The sequence below is a fragment of the Salminus brasiliensis genome, chromosome 24 (genome assembly GCF_030463535.1).
Source record: "Salminus brasiliensis chromosome 24, fSalBra1.hap2, whole genome shotgun sequence".
Taxonomy (NCBI): domain Eukaryota; kingdom Metazoa; phylum Chordata; class Actinopteri; order Characiformes; family Bryconidae; genus Salminus; species Salminus brasiliensis.
In genome coordinates, this window is record NC_132901.1 from 652,404 (window position 1) to 670,045 (window position 17,642).

At 42.2% G+C, this 17,642-nt stretch overlaps 1 long non-coding RNA gene across 1 annotated transcript; it reads right to left on the minus strand.

The window, feature by feature from the left end:
- Positions 1-681: 681 nt before the first annotated feature.
- Positions 682-1,203, minus strand: LOC140546434 (uncharacterized). The gene is made up of 3 exons (XR_011978346.1): positions 1,178-1,203; positions 868-1,104; positions 682-755 (listed from the first exon to the last, which is right to left on the minus strand). It is a non-coding gene; the product is annotated as an uncharacterized lncRNA (long non-coding RNA).
- Positions 1,204-17,642: the final 16,439 nt, after the last annotated feature.

Genomic DNA, 17,642 nt, shown 5'->3' on the forward strand with positions numbered 1-17,642 from the left:
AACACATCCAAACCTAGTCCATAGATGAAATCTGACGATTTAATATGCTTGATTGATGATTATGCTTGATTGTACCAACTGGTTTCAAGCTAAATTGTAGCAGTTCTGGCCATCTGTGGTCCAGAAAATACAACCCCAGTACTCCATCAGTGCCCCAACAGGTGCTTTGGTGGATTGTTATGAGCAGGTTGATCCCTTCTCTCTTCAGAGCCTGAAGAACCTCCAGGCTTTCATGAGCCTTCATTTTTTTTTTGGTTCAGGAAAACACCTGGAAAAGATAAGAGGACCTACTGGAGAACAGCTCTCTGTATGTTCAGGCAAGAGGATCTGTTTGCTCAGTGCCTAGATACTTTGGTCCACAGCTTCCAGCAGACCCTACAAGCTGAGAGATGGGAAAGAACTGGGGTGTCCAGCATCCAAAATCCGAAACCAACCACAAACATAGGTGCTCAAACAGGCCAGAGTGAATGATCTGACCAAGACAACCAAGTGACTCTGCTTCCATAATGATGAATGTTCTGAAGGATTGTAACTGTTATCTTTGGTGCTTCTTTTTCTTTCATGTAGACCTTAGTGATATAGACCCAGGTCTAATTCAGAGATGTTCTTCACCAGCACATCAGCAGTTGTTTGGAATGATTCCACATAACAGAATAACATGGAAGAACTCCATGTAATGATGCTCAAGATGCTCATGTGAGCAGTTCCTAAACCAAGCTGGTCTGATTCTCATCTCCACATCTGCTCCAGAGATTCTGGAAAGTGGAAAAACAACATTTCATTAAAACTCTGTTAGAAACTCTGACCAAAGCTTTGGAGATGCTCCAAGCTTCTCCTTCCAATGTCACATTGTATACATATACTTACCTGGACATCTACCTTCTACGTCTTTTTGACTTCTAAGTTCTTACATCCCACCACCTCCACATCTCCCCTGGTTCTGATCATTCTGGAAGTCAGATCTCCAGTCCATGTTCCCGGAGTTCTTGTCTTTCCCATTTTCATCCATTCTTTCAATTTCAATTTTGAAGTCATAGTCCAAAGGTGTTGTGAGTCTTCTTGTACAGAAAGTCACAATAGCAGATGTTGTTTCTCTGTAAAACACTAAATAAAGGTATAAAATAGAAGAAAACTTTAGAAGATTACATCAAAGAAGCAGATGTGGAAGTTTACTTACACATGAGAGTGACTCTTGATCTCTCCATCTCAGAGAGCAGTGCTGGGTGGCTGGCGGTGGTGAGGGTGTTTGAAGCGGATGTGTGTGCTGAGCTCTGATTGGTCCACATCAGCCCACCCCTGAGAATCACCAGTTTCCTGGCTGGCCTGTTTTTAAAAAAGATCATCTTATATTTGGAGGTGTGTTTTTAGTTTTCTCACATTTTGAGGAAACTGTTGGAGCACAGTAACTACAGAGGTTTACCTGGGCTCAGAACATCAGCTAATCATCAATCAAGTCAATAAACGAGTTGATTTTAATGTTTCAAACCAGGGTTATTAATAAAATATCCAGAAATCCAGACCTCCAGGAGTTGAAATCCACCACTCCAGTGCTTTACCAGTAATCAGTAAGTAAGCAACTGTCTTGCAGTTAAGTAGGCCTTGCAGTTTTTAAGGATAGCCTCTTATTGGATGTGAGATCAGTCAGTAAATGCTTTCAGTGTGATCTGACCTGATCTGGTGGTCTCGGCAGCAGGGCCTCTCTGTGGGTTTCCTGTTTTCGCAGTTTAGTCCTCAAGGCCCCTCCCATGCGATTCTTCTCTTGTCTTAGTTTATCTGATGTCATTACACTCTGGACATAGCTTCTGTTTGTCTCTGTATATCTATGACTATGACAGACTTTGCAAACAAACCACAGACGGTTCCATGACTATCTGTGAATGGATTGCTGATGTAGTGCCATTTGAGCTCAGTTTTATCATCTCCAATGGCTTTTGACCTTACTGTCAAAAGCTGTCTTACTGTGGGTTTCCTGTCTTAGTGTGGCTATCAGAACTTCAGTGTGGGGGAGGAGAATAATCACTGCTCACATTGACATCACAGATTTCACATGAACCCACCCCATGTTTCCCTAACTGCTTAAACAGGTATTGCTAAGACAAACAAGCAGCTTTTCCCATTGATCAGGCCTTCAGGAATTGGACTGAATGTTTTAGGTATCAGATTAACCACTAACATCAGTAGGACATCACAGAGGAATCAACTAATCCCATTCTGATTTACAGGTGCTGGAGTACCTAGACACTGGAGGTTCTAGATGTAGGCTATTAGTATAAGCAGGTTTCGTTCAGTTGTTCGAAGTTCCTTGTCTGGACTCTTTACTGAAGGAGTCAAGGTAAAACTGCAACAGACCAGCTTTTACAAGGTTTCAATCCAGAACCACAGAGTTAGTTAGTCTCTGTCTGTGGTGCTGAAACCACTGCAGACACTATATGTATGTAAGAGCCATATGCCTTATGTCCCTGTATCAGGGAGATGGACCACAGTGACAGTTTGAGGTCCAGTCCAGTCCAGTCCAAGTTAGCAGTTGGGCTAAGAGGTGGTTTAGGGCAAGCGTTGGCCTTGTAGTAGAGATTTGATGTGAGAAAATTTGAGCAGCACCTCAAACAGTTCAAACAGCAGCATTCAGGAGTTCGATTCAGCTTTATTAGATTTCAGTGAAATTATCAAACATTATCGAACAAAACTCCTTAAAATACATAACCAGCACTGTCAAAGGTCCTACAATTGCTGACTTTCATCAGATAAGATGTTAACATCTGCGAGAGATAATGCCATGCAGATAGAGTACACATGCTTCTCAAATCTCAAAACTCAAGAACAAACGACATGACATGAAGCTAACATTGAAAACAGACCTGAAACTAAATCAAACTCCAACACTGCTGACCTTCTGAACCCTGAAAGAATGCTCTCCTCAGAAGATCTACACTCTCTCAGTTTTAACCTCAGAATAAGTGCTGACATCAGAGCTCTCAACGTTCTTCTTCTTCTTCTTCTTCAGACGTTTCTGTCCACTGTTTGGGAGATCCAACGTAGCGTAACAAACATTCTCACCTCCGGCCTACAGAGATGTAGAAGCATCATATTAATGAAGCACACTGAGATCACTGTAAGTGCTGGTAAAGTGCTGTAGACTGTAGAGTAAGTGTGAATGCATGCTGTACCTCGTTACTCTTCCTCATCTTCATGTTCTCTCGTTGTTCTGCTCTACAGTCAGCTGTTACGATTAGGAAGAACATGAGGATAGTCAGATAGGCTCACGTTACGGTGACTACGACTCTACCATGCATTCAAATCAGAGAAAGAGAGAGAGAGAAAGTACCTTTGGTTCTGGTTCTGCAGATGCAGTACACACAGGTGGAGGAGATCAGTGAGGAGAGGAGAACACACACTGGACACACACTGACCAGCAGCTTCCAGCAGATGCTACAGTCTGATACAGGAGGGCAAGGGCTGGGTTGGGGTTGGCTGGTACAGGGAACGGTCATGTCTGAAATAATTGAGAAAGAAACTAAGTTAATTAGCATCCAAATCTGTTTGAGGCACTAATGAATGATCTAACAGTATTTGGCTTTAACTTCGAGTCCAAGACTATGAGAGTCCAGACCAAGTATACCCAACAGCAGAGACCACGTCAAGCCCAAATATTATGTCCAAGTTCACTAAAACTGTGGAAGAACCTTTTAAGATACTTTGAGGTCCTTCAAGAAAATGATTTTGGAAAGAAAATGTTCCTTGAAGGTTCCTCAAAGCACTTTAAGAGAATCTTCCACAGTTTCAAACTGAAGAACCTCCAAAGGTTCCTCAATGATCGTATACTTTTAACAGTGTACAAATACTATGTAGACCAACACATGTCTGAGAGATTAGACAAAGCATGGTGCATCCAAGGCTGACTGTAAAACAACAGCACTAGAATGAGAGAGTAAAACTGAGTAATCTTACCAAGGAAAGAGAGAAAAGTGGTTCTGTTTCCATCCTGATAAATATCTTCATTGACCTTATCTCCACTTCTATTCTTGCAGACCTTTGTCTGATGTAGAGCACAGTAGTACAGACCCAGGTCAGATTCAGAGACGTTCTTCACCAGCAGATCGTAAGTGTTGTTGGATTGATTCCACACTACAGAGTACTGTGAAGAAAAATCAAGACCAGAACTATCTGCTGATATGACGAGAGGTGGTTGATGATCATGTAAGGATTTTCTCAACCACTTTAATATAAATCTAGCTTTCCAAACACAGTCGCTGTGGAGAGTGACATTGTCACCTGGTCTCACTCTCATCTCCACGACTCTTCCAGAGGTGCTGGAGAACCGAACACCTGAAACACCAGCAACACTTTAGATGAAGCCGTTTAAGGTATTCCTAACCAGGTTCTGTTGAACGGGTATTACTGGACAGTTTACTTACCCAAGAGAACGAGGAGAACAGCATGAAATCTCTCCATCTCAGAGACTGGTGCTGGGGGGCTGATGGTGGTGAGGGTGTTTGAAGCGGATGTGCTTGCTGAGATCTGATTGGTCCACGTCAGTGGAAATTTCTATTTTCGATTACGCCTTACTCTGTAGTGGTTAATACTGCTGTTTAAACAACTCACCAATGAGAGCCATGCAAGCTGATCACATGCTTCCTGACTGGTCACTCCTTAGCAGTGTGGTCTCTGATTTAGACAGTATAACTTTTTTGTTCTATTCAGTTGTCTGACTCTGGGTGAGAACCAAAAATGTCTCATAAAGTAAAGATGATCATATTCAGAAGCATTGACACTGAAGACGATAGGAGGAAATATTTAAATCAGACCACATGACTTAACGTGTCTACCAGATCCTCAATGAAACTTGCTACAGCAAATTAGCTCAGCCAGGCATATCGAAGGAGAACTTACTATAGGATTCAGGCCTACTTGACACCTGACCCAGTGTTTCCATCAGTAATTCTCAAACTTGTCACAAAACAATCCAGGCAATTCAGTTTTTTTTTTTATGTTAATGTATCCTTAAGGAAAACTGTGGGTGGTTTAGGAGGTACTGAGGACTGCTGTAAAACTCCCTGCCTTACATTAGCAGATCACTGTTTACAGTGACATTTCTGACCCTTTGAACTCGAGCTGTGTGAGACTGTAAGACTGATCATTTCAGACTATAAACTCTAAACTGATTCTATGAACAGTTAGTTCATAATTCAGTCCCGAATTTAAGAACAGAGAGGTGTGAACAGATCTGAGATCAATCAGTAAACACAGTCAGTGTCAGGTGGCCTGGTTTGGCCTGAGCTGCAGGGCCTCATTGTGGGTTTCCTGTTTTGCTCACAACTCTGAACTTTGATGCTGGTGAGCTCTCAGGTTTGACGAAGTGTGTATGTGAGGGAGGTGGTGCAGACAACGAAGCAAAGATGCTGCAGCTTTGAAGGGTTTCATATTTTTCATCATCTTACTGAACGTTCATCTGTCTGAGATCTCTGTGACAGCAGTGCTTTCTTTAACCTGACGTCAGGTCCTGGGTCAGTTCCTGGGTCAGTTCCTCCACTGTAACCAGGTCTGAAAGTGGTTTCTACACACGAATTAAGGACAGTCTGTGTGACCTGAGCTGCAGGGCCTCACTGCTGGTTTTCTGTGTCAGCATGGTCGTCAATCCTTCAGTGGGGGAGGAGAATCATTGTACTGTAGTTCATTTGATTTCACTTTACCCCTCAACATGACAGACCTAGTCCCTGTCTGTGGTGCTGATTCTACTGCTTTCAGTAAAAGCCTTTGTACTGTTCATTTGCTGTGCTCTGATTTCAGAAGCTGCTGGGAAACTGAGAATTTCTATCATTAACCAAACAGATCAACTTTTCTTAGAATGCTGGGTGGGCTGTCAAAAAGACACACTGCAGTCTCTTCTCTAGTGAGAGTCCATGATGGCTCAACTCATGGTCCTTCCACAGGCTGGACAATAGTGGCTGGGATTTTATTTGGGACTTGAGTCCAGACTGAGGTTTGGCTAAGAGCTGGTTCAGGGTAAGTATTGGCCTTGGCTCACTGTTGGCTCTTTGTGGGATGGGTAATGGATTTGGTATTTGAGATGTGAAGTGAGAATGTTCTCAATAAACACAATCAGTTCAGAAACTTGTAAATAAACTTTATTAGATTTCAGTGAAATGTGAGAACATTCTCTAACAAAATCATTGTCAACACCATTGTAGGTATTTTTAGCTGCTTTCCTTACATTCAACTTACATTAAAATACACATCTGATAAATTCACCTCAGTTTTCTCCAAATTTTAGCTAAGGCTTAACCTAGAAGCTTAACTCAAACACAAAAACAGTTCGAACTTCTGTAGACCATCTACAGGAGCTATCTAAATGAAGTCCACTCCCATATTTCAATCTGTAAAAACATGCAAGTGAAGCAAACGACACAAACAGAGCAATAATAAGAATGCTATCTGAACAGGATGAACTGAAGAATGGTGAAACATAAGAAAAGTCTAAACTTAAAAAAAACGTCTGAACCTGCTGAAGATCCAGAAAACTTCTCAGAAGATCTACATTCTCTCATATACTACTTCGGAATATATGTGTTTCTTCTTCAGCCAATCCAGTCCTTTGTGCAGGAGATCCAACGAAGTGTAACAAATGTCCTCATGTCCAACCTGCAGACCAAGCTTCTCTTTTAGAAAACTAATAATGAGGTGCAGAAGCATCATATTAATGAAGCACACTGAGATCACTGTATGTGCAGGTAAAGTGCTGTAGACTGTAGAGTAAGTGTGAATGCATGCTGTACCTCGTTACTCTTCCTCATCTTCATGTTCTCTCGTTGTTCTGCTCTACAGTCAGCTGTTACGATTGGGAAGAACATGAGGATAGTCAGACAGGCTCACGTTACAATGGCTACGACTCTACCATGCATTCAAATCAGAGAAAGAGAGAGAGAGAAAGTACCTTTGGTTCTGGTTCTGCAGATGCAGTACACACAGGTGGAGGAGATCAGTGTGGAGAGGAGAACACACACTGGACACACACTGACCAGCAGCTTCCAGCAGACGCTACAGTCTGATACAGGAGGGCAGGGGCTGGGTTGGGGTTGGCTGGTACAGGGGATGGTCACGTCTGAAATAAGCAAGAAAGAAATTGCTTTAATTAGGTGATCAGAATTCCCTTAATAATAATAATTAATAATATACTGTTTCATTCACACAGTAATGTTAATTAATTACTCCATTTGGCTTTAACTTCAGCACAGTCAAGAAGCCTTTCTTGAGTTGAAAACCATTCAAAAACTGAGTAGTCAAAACTGTCTAAATGAGAGTAGAGATCATGTCAAGGTCAAGTCGAAGGGAATTTTGAGACCAAGTCCAAATACAAATACTTGGGAGACCTGAACAAGTCCAAGGATAAAGAAATTCTGAGATTAGAGGTATCTTTGAATTATTAGTCCATTCAAACTAGGTACTACCAAATAGAATGAATTCCAATACAATTCTGACAATAAGACAAAAGATCTCAAGTTCAAGACCGACTTGTGAACTGCAGCGGGAATCAGAGGGTAAAATCTTACCAAGGAAAGAAAGAAGTGTGACTCTGTTTCCATCCTGATAGATGTCTTCATAGACTGGATCTCCACTTTTGTTCTTAACCATCTTTTTCCTATGTAGGGAGCAGTAGTACAGACCTAGATCAGATTCTGTAACATTCTTCACCAGCAAACTGTAGCTTTGGCTGGAGATATTCCACACTACGGAGTACCGTGGAAGAACATTCTGGCCCAAATCCTTTGCTGATACATTGAGAGGTGGTTGATGATCATGTAAGGGTTTTCTGAACCACATTATTCTATATCCAGTCGTCCAAACACAGTCACCAGGGAGAATGATATCATCTCCAGGTCTCACTCTCAGCTTCACAAATCTTCCAGAGGTGCTGGAGAACCAAACACCTGAAACACAAAATGAAATCCTATTGAAGCAAAGACACACACACAACCAAGCCCTTCTCACAGCTTTGTGATATCGCAAGATATGCCATGAGATGAAGTTAGATGGTTTACTTACCCAAGAGAGCGAGGAGAACAGCTCTAGATCTCTCCATCTCAGAGACTGGTGCTGGGGGGCAGATGGTGGTGAGGGTGTTTGAAGCGGATGTGCTTGCTGAGATCTGATTAGTCCACGTCAGTGGAAATTTCTATTTTCGATTACGCCTTACTCTGTAGTGGTTAATACTGCTGTTTAAACAACTCACCAATGAGAGCCATGCAAGCTGATCACATGCTTCCTGACTGGTCACTCCTTAGCAGTGTGGTCTCTGATTTAGACAGTATAACTTTTTTGTTCCACTCAGTTCTTTGACTTAAGTGAGAACCAACAATGTTCAATACAGCAATGATGATTACATCCAGAAGCAATGACTCTGAACAGGATAGGCCCAAAGGCTCATTGAAGGCCCAAATTCTTGCTCATCTTTCAAATCTTCTACTGAGCTTCCCAACATATTGCCAGCATAGTCTCTATGTGGCAATGTCTCTATGTGGTTCTTAATAAAAATTAAAACTAGAGATTAATCTCTTCATCTTAGCAGTTGGGGTTGGCTGACTCTTGACAGTGAGGGCCTTCGTACATTGAGCTAAAAAGCCAACCCACAACTAAAAAGCACATGGTTCCTGATTGGTTCCTGAATACATGTCGCAGTCCTGGAGGACTTGACTGTACTATTTTTCAACAAATCAGATCATGTTTAAAACTAGCTACATCAAAAGAGCTCAGTCAGGTATATTAATGGTCAATTAACTATAGGGTTCAGGCCTCCAAGGCCCCAGGACTAGACCTGTCCACATGTGCGTTAAAACTGGTCCTCAGAGCCTCACAGATATTTCACCTATTTGCCCATGAGATAAAGCAAAATCTAGATGGTCAAGTCTAGGAAGTCTTGAGGACTTTCATTTCAGAATATAAACTCTAAACTGACTCTGGAACTGTTAGAGCTCATACTTCAGTCTAAAAGTTAAGAACAGAAAAGTGTTTAGTCATCAACATGATGACTAAATGAACTCAAGAACAAGACCACTGTTAACAGTAAGATGCATAACTAGATGTTTGATCGCTTTATTAGGCAATAAACTGACTCAGGTCTCAAAGTTAAGGATAGACGGTTCTTCGATCTTAGATCAGGCCTTCAGGCATCAGATTAACCACTAACATCATTGGGATGTCACAGAGGAATCAACTAATCACATTCTGATTTACAGGTGCTGGAGTACCCCCTGGAGGTTCTAGATTAAGGCTGTTAGTGTGAGCAGTAGTGTAAGCAGATTTCGGGCAGTTGTTCGAAGTTCCTTGTCAGGACTCTTTACTGAAGGAGTCAAGGTAAAACTGCAACAGACCAGCTCACACATACCATACAACATGTGGAATGACATGACTTTTACAAGGTTTCAATCCATAACCACAGAGTTAGTCTCTGTCTCTGGTGCTGACACCACTGCAGACACTATATGTATGTAAGAGCCATATGCCTTATGTCCCTGTATCATGGAGATGGACCACAGTGACAGTTTGAGGTCCAGTCCAGTCCAGTCCAAGTTAGCAGTTGGGCTAAGAGGTGGTTTAGGGCAAGTGTTGGCCTGGTAGTAGAGATGTGGTGAGAGAACATTTTGCAGCTCCTCAAACAGCTCAAACAGTAGCATTCATGAGTTAGATTCAGCTTTATTAGATTTCAGTCAAATGTGAGAACATTAGCGAACAAAACTCTTTGTTAGAAATTAACCATCAGAACAAAGGTCCTACAACTGCTGACTTTTACCAAATAAGATGTTAATTGTTTGAACATCTGCAAGAGATAACGCCATACGGATAGAGTACACATGCTTCTCAAATCTCAAAACTCAAGAACAAATGACATGACATGAAGCTAACATTGAAAACAGTGAAGAATCTCAATGACCTGACCTAAATCAAACTCAACACTGCTGACCTTCTGAACCCTGAAAGAATGCTCTCCTCAGAAGATCTACACTCTCTCAGTTTTAACCTCAGAATAAGTGCTGAAATCAGAGCTCTCAAAGTTCTTCTTTTTCTTCTTCAGACATTTCGGTCCACTGTTTGGGAGATCCAACGTAGCGTAACAAACATTCTCACCTCTGGCCTACAGAGATGTAGAAGCATCATATTAATGAAGCACACTGAGATCACTGTAAGTGCTGGTAAAGTGCTGTAGACTGTAGAGTAAGTGTGAATGCATGCTGTACCTCGTTACTCTTCCTCATCTTCATGTTCTCTCGTTGTTCTGCTCTACAGTCAGCTGTTACGATTAGGAAGAACATGAGGATAGTCAGACAGGCTCACGTTACGGTGACTACGACTCTACCATGCATTCAAATCAGAGAAAGAGAGAGAGAGAAAGTACCTTTGGTTCTGGTTCTGCAGATGCAGTACACACAGGTGAAGGAGATCAGTGAGGAGAGGAGAACACACACTGGACACACACTGACCAGCAGCTTCCAGCAGATGCTACTGTCTGAGACAGGAGGGCAGGGGGTGGGTTGGGGTTGGCTAGTACAGGGAACGGTCACGTCTGAAATAATTGAGAAAGAAACTACGTTAATTAGCATCCAAATCTGTTTGAGGCACTGATGAATGATCTAACAGTCTTTGGCTTTAACTTCGAGTCCAAGACTATGAGAGTCAAGACCAAGTATACCCAACAGCAGAGACCACGTCAAGCCCAAATACTATGTCCAAGTTCACTAAAACTGTGGAAGAAACTTTTAAGATACTTTGGAAATGATTTTGGAAGGAAAATGTTCCTTGAAGGTTCCTCAAAGCACTTTAAGAGAATCTTCCACAGTTTCAAACTGAAGAACCTCCAAATGTTCCTCAATGATCGTATACTTTTAACAGTGTACAAATACTATGTAGACCAACACATGTCTGAGAGATTAGACAAAGCATGGTCCGTCCAAGGCTGACTGTAAAACAACAGCACTAGAATGAGAGAGTAAAACTGAGTAATCTTACCAAGGAAAGAGAGAAAAGTGGTTCTGTTTCCATCCTGATGAATATCGTCATAGACTCGATCTCCACTTCTATTCTTGCAGACCTTTGTCTGATGTAGAGCACAGTAGTACAGACCCAGGTCAGATTCAGAGACATTCTTCACCAGCAGATCGTAAGTGTTGTTGGATTGATTCCACACTACAGAGTACTGTGAAGAAAAATCACGACCAGAACTATCTGCTGATATGACGAGAGGTGGTTGATGATCATGTAAGGATTTTCTCAACCACTTTAATTTAAATCCAGCTTTCAAAACACAGTCGCTGTGGAGAGTGACATCGTCACCTGGTCTCACTCTCATCTCCACGACTCTTCCAGAGGTGCTGGAGAACCGAACACCTGAAACACCAGCAACACTTTAGATGAAGCCGTTTAAGGTATTCCTAACCAGGTTCTGTTGAACGGGTATTACTGGACAGTTTACTTACCCAAGAGAACGAGGAGAACAGCATGAAATCTCTCCATCTCAGAGACTGGTGCTGGGGGGCTGATGGTGGTGAGGGTGTTTGAAGCGGATGTGCTTGCTGAGATCTGATTGGTCCACGTCAGTGGAAATTTCTATTTTCGATTACGCCTTACTCTGTAGTGGTTAATACTGCTGTTTAAACAACTCACCAATGAGAGCCATGCAAGCTGATCACATGCTTCCTGACTGGTCACTCCTTAGCAGTGTGGTCTCTGATGATTTAGACAGTATAACGTTTTTGTTCCATTCAGTTGTCTGACTCTGGGTGAGAACCAAAAATGTCTCATAAAGTAAAGATGATCATATTCAGAAGCATTGACACTGAAGACGATAGGAGGAAATATTTCAATCAGACCACATGACTTAACGTGTCTACCAGATCCTCAATGAAACTTGCTACAGCAAATTAGCTCAGCCAGGCATATCGAAGGAGAACGTACTATAGGATTCAGGCCTACTTGACACCTGACCCAGTGTTTCCATCAGTAATTCTCAAACTTGTCCCAAAACAATCCAGGCAATTCAGTTTTTTTTTTCTGTTAACGTATCCTCAAGGAAAACTGTGGGTGGTTTAGGAGGTACTGAGGACTGCTGTAAAACCCCCTGCCTTACATTAGCAGATCACTGTTTACAGTGACATTTCTGACCCTTTGAACTCGAGCTGTGTGAGACTGTAAGACTGATCATTTCAGACTATAAACTCTAAACTGATTCTATGAACAGTTAGTTCATAATTCAGTCCCGAATTTAAGAACAGAGAGGTGTAAACAGATCTGAGATCAATCAGTAAACACAGTCAGTGTCAGGTGGCCTGGTTTGGCCTGAGCTGCAGGGCCTCATTGTGGGTTTCCTGTTTTGCTCACAACTCTGAACTTTGATGCTGGTGAGCTCTCAGGTTTGAAGAAGTGTGTATGTGAGGGAGGTGGTGCAGACAACAAAGCAAAGATGCTGCAGCTTTGAAGGGTTTCATATTTTTCATCATCTTACTGAACGTTCATCTGTCTGAGATCTCTGTGACAGCAGTGCTTTCTTTAACCTGATGTCAGGTCCTGGGTCAGTTCCTGGGTCAGTTCCTCCACTGTAACCAGGTCTGAAAGTGGTTTCTACACACGAATTAAGGACAGTCTGTGTGACCTGAGCTGCAGGGCCTCACTGCTGGTTTTCTGTGTCAGCATGGTCGTCAATCCTTCAGTGGGGGAGGAGAATCATTGTACTGTAGTTCATTTGATTTCACTTTACCCCTCAACATGACAGACCTAGTCCCTGTCTGTGGTGCTGATTCTACTGCTTTCAGTAAAAGCCTTTGTACTGTTCATTTGCTGTGCTCTGATTTCAGAAGCTGCTGGGAAACTGAGAATTTCTGTCATTAACCAAACAGATTAACTTTTCTTAGAATGCTGGGTGGGCTGTCGAAAAGACACGCTGCAGTCTCTTCTCTAGTGAGAGTCCATGATGGCTCAACTCATGGTCCTTCCACAGGCTGGACAATAGTGGCTGGGATTTATTTGGGACTTGAGTCCAGACTGAGGTTTGGCTAAGAGCTGGTTCAGGGTAAGTATTGGCCTTGGCTCACTGTTGGCTCTTTGTGGGATGGGTAATGGATTTGGTACTTGAGATGTGAAGTGAGAATGTTCTCAATAAACACAATCAGTTCAGAAACTTGTAAATAAAATTTATTAGATTTCAGTGAAATGTGTGAACATTCTCTAACAAAATCATTGTCAACACCATTGTAGGTATTTTTAGATGCTTTCCTTACATTCAACTTACAATAAAATACACATCTGATAAATTCACCTCAATTTTCTCCAAATTTAAGCGAAGGCTTAACCTAGAAGCTTAACTCAAACACAAAAACAGTTTGAACTTCTGTAGACCATCTACAGGAGCTATCTAAAAGAAGTCCACTCCCGTATTTCAATCTGTAAAAACATGCAAGTGAAGCAAACGACACAAACAGAGCAATAATAAGAATGCTATCTGAACAGGATGAACTGAAGAATGGTGAAACATAAGAAAAGTCTAAACTTTAAAAAAAACGTCTGAACCTGCTGAAGATCCAGAAAACTTCTCAGAAGATCTACATTCTCTCATATACTACTTCGGAATATATGTGTTTCTTCTTCAGCCAATCCAGTCCTTTGTGCAGGAGATCCAACGAAGTGTAACAAATATCCTCGGGTCCAACCTGCAGACCAAGCTTCTCTTTTAGAAAACTAATACTGAGGTGCAGAAGCATCATATTAATGAAGCACACTGAGATCACTGTATGTGCAGGTAAAGTGCTGTAGACTGTAGAGTAAGTGTGAATGCATGCTGTACCTCGTTACTCTTCCTCATCTTCATGTTCTCTCGTTGTTCTGCTCTACAGTCAGCTGTTACGATTGGGAAGAACATGAGGATAGTCAGACAGGCTCACGTTACAATGGCTACGACTCTACCATGCATTCAAATCAGAGAAAGAGAGAGAGAGAAAGTACCTTTGGTTCTGGTTCTGCAGATGCAGTACACACAGGTGGAGGAGATCAGTGAGGAGAGGAGAACACACACTGGACACACACTGACCAGCAGCTTCCAGCAGACGCTACAGTCTGATACAGGAGGGCAGGGGCTGGGTTGGGGTTGGCTGGTACAGGGGATGGTCACGTCTGAAATAAGCAAGAAAGAAATTGCTTTAATCAGATGATCAGAATTCCCTTAATAATAATAATTAATAATATACTGTTTCATTCACACAGTAATGTTAATTAATTACTCCATTTGGCTTTAACTTCAGCACAGTCAAAAAGCCTTTGTTGAGTTGAAAACCATTCAAAAACCGATTAGTCAAAACTGTCTAAATGAGAGTAGAGACCATGTCAAGGTCAAGTCAAGTGAATTTTGAGACCAAGTCCAAATACAAATACTTGGGAGACCTGCACAAGTCCAAGGATAAAGAAATTCTGAGATTAGAGGTATCTTTGAATTATTAGTCCATTCAAACTAGGTACTACCAAATAGAATTAATTCCAATACAATTCTGACAATAAGACAAAAGATCTCAAGTTCAAGACCGACTTGTGAACTGCAGCGGGAATCAGAGGGTAAAATCTTACCAAGGAAAGAAAGAAGTGTGACTCTGTTTCCGTCCTGATAGACGTCTTCATAGACTGGATCTCCACTTTTATTCTTAACCCTCTTTTTCCTATGTAGAGAGCAGTAGTACAGACCTAGATCAGATTCTGTAACATTCTTCACCAGCAAACTGTAGGTTTGGCTGGAGATATTCCACACTACGGAGTACCGTGGAAGAACATTCTGGCCCAAATCCTTTGCTGATACATTGAGAGGTGGTTGATGATCATGTAAGGGTTTTCTGAACCACATTATTCTATATCCAGTCGTCCAAACACAGTCGCTGGAGAGAATGATATCATCTCCAGGTCTCACTCTCAGGTCCACAAATCTTCCAGAGGTGCTGGAGAACCAAACACCTGAAACACAAAATGAAAGCCTATTGAAGCGAAGACACACACACAACCAAGCCCTTCTCACAGCTTTGTGATATCGCAAGATATGCCATGAGATGAAGTTAGACGGTTTACTTACCCAAGAGAGCGAGGAGAACAGCTCTAGATCTTTCCATCTCAGAGACTGGTGCTGGGGGGCAGATGGTGGTGAGGGTGTTTGAAGCGGATGTGCTTGCTGAGATCTGATTGGTCCACGTCAGTGGAAATTTCTATTTTCGATTATGCCTTACTCTGTAGTGATTAATACTGCTGTTTAAACAACTCACCAATGACAGCCATGCAAGCTGATCACATGCTTCTTGACTGGTCACTCCTTAGCAGTGTGGTCTCTGATTTAGACAGTATACATTTTTTTTCAACTCACTTCTTTGACTTGAGAGAGAACTAACAATATTCAATACAGCAATAATGATTACATCCAGAAGCAATGACTCTGAACAGGATAGGCCCAAAGGCTCATTAAAGTCCCAAAGGCTCGCTCATCTCTCAGATCTTCTACTGAGCTTCCTGACATATTGCCAGCATAGTCTGTATGGAATAATAAACACTGTTACTGTAGTGAGCAGCATCGTCTCCTGGTCTAACTCCAGGAATCCTGGAGAACCAAACACCTGAAACACATGATCAAACATCTGAAAAGTCATACCGATTGTAAATGAACACAGGTTAAGTTGTTCTTAAAAAAATCAAAACTAGAGATTAGTCTTTTCATCTTAGCAATTGGACTAGACCTGTCCACCTGTGCATTGAAGCTGGTCCTCAGAGCCTCACAGATATTTCACCTATTTGCCCATGAGATAAAGCAAATTCTAGATGGTCAAGTCTAGGAATTCTTGAGGAATTTCATTTCAGAATATAAACTCTAAACTGACTCTGGAACTCTTAGAGCTCATATTTCAGTCTAAATGAACTCAAGAACAAGACCACTGTTAGCAATAAGATGCATAACTAGATGTTTGATCGCTTTATTAGGTAATAAACTTACTCAGGTCTCAAAGTTAAGGATAGACGGTTCTTAGATATGAGATCAGTTAGTAAAGACAGTCAGTCTGTGGTGGTCTGGTGTGGCCTGAGCTGCAGGGCCTCACTGTGTGTTTCCTGTTTTTGCAGGTCTGAACTTTGATGCTGCTGAGGTCTCAGGCTTGTGATCATGTAAGGGAGTAAGGGGGTGGGGGGGAGGTGATTCTTTACATATACATGTATTAGTTTATATGATGCTACAATCAGCAATTAATGTGATTTAGCTTTAGTTTGCTGTAGTTGTAAGGGCGCACCTGCAGCTCATTGTCTAGGTCTATGCATGGTGAGCTACTGTTTCGCCTTTGCATGTCTATGAGGTGGCCGATGCTAACCACAGATGTTTCCATAACTGTGTATGTGTGTTTCTGGGTGCAGGGGGGTGGTTCAAACTACAGGTTCTTAAGGACAATATCACTCAGCAGTTTCATATTGCACTTCTTTTCAGTGCACTCCTATAAGCGTTGTCAAGTCTTAATCAGATCTCGGATCAGTTCCTCTACCAAGTCTAAAAGGTGCAGAACTGGAGTAAGATCAGTCAGTAAAGACAGTCAATGTGTGATGGGCTGATGTGTCCCTTGCTGCAAGGTGTCACTGTGGGTTTCCTGTCCTAGCATGTGCAGCAAAACCAAAACAAGGCTACAAAGAATGTTGTTTGAAGTAGGGTACGTTTATAATGGCACTTTATTAATTACCATGCAAAAGCATTGCCATGTCTGGGAGCACCACAGCAGTGTTGCCTGGGGAATTTTAGTGTAAAAAAGGCCTCACTGGTTCACATTGCATACAATTAGGCTACCAGCCACCTATAGTTAGCTTCCTGTTAGGTTAGGGTTGGAGTCCTGGGAGAACCTTCTGGCTACAGGCTCACATCTCTTGTCTCCAACCCACCCATGTTAAGAATATGTTTGGGGTTAGGATTAGTGTCAGGCCCAAGCTTATGGTTAATGCTTATTGTGGTTTCTGTCAGGCCCTCGTCATCGCGCCCTCCCCTGGTGTGATCCTTATTGCACATTGTCTGTTCATGTGTTTCACCTGGGACTGGGAGTACTTAAGGAGCGTAATCCTCTTTGGTCACTGCCGTGAATTCAACAATACTGATCCAGACTTAACCTTACCCAACCGTTTTGGTGGTCATGGTATCTCGGTGGATCGCTTTGTGTCTCCACGACTCACTTTGTATCACTTAAGCTCTGGTAGAATCTCCTAGAAGCTCTGCGATTCCTCATGCGACGACGGCGTGTACAGGTTGGCAGTGTTTAGCTCATAGTTAGGTGTGTTCAAGGGTCTTTTCTTAAGGCAAGTGAGTTACGGACGCCTCCTGTTCATGTCCCTAAGCTACCTCTCCTCTAACCAGTCTCTGCTAGTTCAGGTCAGATCTGAAAGTTGCATCTGCAGTGTGCAGAGATCGTGTGAGATCAGACAGCATAGATAGACAGTTTGTTGTGGCCTGATGTGGCCTAGGTTTCAGGGCCTCGCTGTGGGTTTCCTGTTTTTAGCGTGGCTCTGTCAGTGTGGGGGAGGAGACCCATTGCTGTTTATCTGATTTTCTCACATTAACCCACAATGTTTCCATTAGTCAGTGAACAGATGAATCTAATTCTGATTTTAATTCC